This window comes from Sciurus carolinensis, unplaced genomic scaffold (genome assembly GCF_902686445.1).
Source record: "Sciurus carolinensis unplaced genomic scaffold, mSciCar1.2, whole genome shotgun sequence".
NCBI classification, from domain to species: Eukaryota; Metazoa; Chordata; class Mammalia; order Rodentia; family Sciuridae; genus Sciurus; species Sciurus carolinensis.
Genome location: NW_025920316.1, coordinates 170,947 through 172,923, shown reverse-complemented (window position 1 = coordinate 172,923; position 1,977 = coordinate 170,947). Strand labels below are relative to the sequence as shown.

At 39.6% G+C, this 1,977-nt stretch overlaps 1 pseudogene; it reads right to left on the bottom strand.

Moving 5' to 3' along the window:
* Positions 1-246: 246 nt before the first annotated feature.
* On the bottom strand, positions 247-1,333 carry LOC124975583 (methionine adenosyltransferase 2 subunit beta-like; annotated as a pseudogene).
* Between the last annotated feature and the right edge of the window lie 644 nt (positions 1,334-1,977).

Genomic DNA, 1,977 nt, shown 5'->3' with positions numbered 1-1,977 from the left:
TCAAATATTTAAGAATCATAATTTTATTTACTTAAACCACAGATTAAGCCAGAACAAAAATGATAAACAAAAATCATCACTAAACAAAGCATCCTTGCCCTATAGTTTAGAAAATTTCACTAGTGCAAGAGCATCATTTACCTGAAAGATTGTAAGAGTCATCATTAAAGAGTAACCATACAAAACTATTTCCTTTTTTCTTTAAAAAGTGCCACATACTATATTCTTAAAAAAAAATAACACAAACTAGTGAAAGACTGTCTGTCTCCATCTCTTGTCAATGAGGAAAGGCCAGAGTGATTCCTTGAATCCAATTCAAAATGGCATTCGCTGGCCAATGCCCAAGGTCTCCAATTTGGAGCAGTCAAGCTGAGCATTGTGTGGACATTGAGCTCCTATGACTGGACTGTCAGTGATAGGTCTTAAGTGACTGCTCTGGAGGTTGAAGGCGTCTGCAATTACACATGCCATTTCATACTTGGTCATCTGTTCATTACCAGACCAGTGAAAGGTTTCCTTAATTGATGGGTCCAGCATTCTCTTCTCTGCCAGCTGCTGACACACAGTAGCCACATCTTTGACATGTGTGGGAAACCTCTGCTGCCAGTGGTCCATGTTTGCTGACTTGTTGCTGAACTGCACTTTATCAAACTTGACCATCACAGCACTTTCTTCAAGCTTTTCCACTTCCCCATACAGAACAGGAATTCTCAAAACAGTAGCTCCTAAGTTATTCTCCAGGACTGCCTTTTCCCCTTCTAATTTTGTTTTACCATACAAATTTAGGGGAGTTGGTATGTCTTCCTCCCTGTATGGTGGATGTGTTCCATCAAATACATAATCTGAGCTAATATAAATGAGAAATGCTTCAATTGTAGCTGCTTCCTTAGCTAAATTCCCAGAAGCATCCACATTAAGTTGAGAAGCAGCATCTGGCTGATTTTCTACAACATCTGGTCTTCTCTCTGCTGCACAATGTACTACGACATGAGGCTGAAATTCACGAATGATGTGATGAACTGCATTAGAATCCAACAGATTAACCTGTTCAAATTTTGGTCTTGCTCTTGTAAAACCACAACCAACAGCATGCCAATTATTCTGCTGAAATTCTTTGTACACAGCTCTGCCAAGAAGCCCAGTGGCACCAGTAACTAGAACTCATCTACTGGGGATGTTTACTTCTTCCTATAACATACTGACACAGGGATGAGCAGTCTTTCATCCTCAGTGCTGGCTATAGTCTGTGCATGGATGAATGCTAAGGTGCCTCCACCAGCCGGCAGCTCCCAGGAATGAAGTGGATGGAGAGCTCTTTCTCCTGCCCCACCATGAACGCCGTCTTCGTGCTGCCGCTGGAGCGGCCGCCACCTCCGCCAATCCCCGACCTCTGTGGACAGCAGCTCCTCTATACCATGTTTATGCAAGTAATTTGATTGTTCTTTGTCATGTAATGAATGGCACAAGGACCCATAATTGAAATAAGTGTCATTGAAAGAATGAAATCCAAACTTACGATATGTGGCATAGTTGTGGTGGATATAAGCAATTACAGAAAAAATAAAAGAATTTTTATATTTTGAAATGCTTCATTACCTGCTTCTCCAGTTCATTACATCCTATTACAACTTTAGGCATTCTTTAAAATTTTCTGTTGATGAATTTCAGGTTTTCCCTCTATTGTGTCTCTATTTTTGTAGATTAGCAGAAATTCTCTTGTTTAAATTTCTGATGATATGGTGCACTCTTTATTTTGAGAGCCATAGATTAGTGCTGAATTTCCAAATATGTATTTATTAAATCTGAGAGCTTCGTGCTGATTCTCTGGTGAAAGGAAATATTTCCTCATCTGTCATGTTCCTGAAAAGCAAAATCTGCATATGCATCCTCAATTGTTTTCTAAAAGCAACAGAAAGGAGCCAGTAATTTGCAAGACCAATGGTGTCCTTGGCAAGTTCAATTATTGTAAGTAACTAT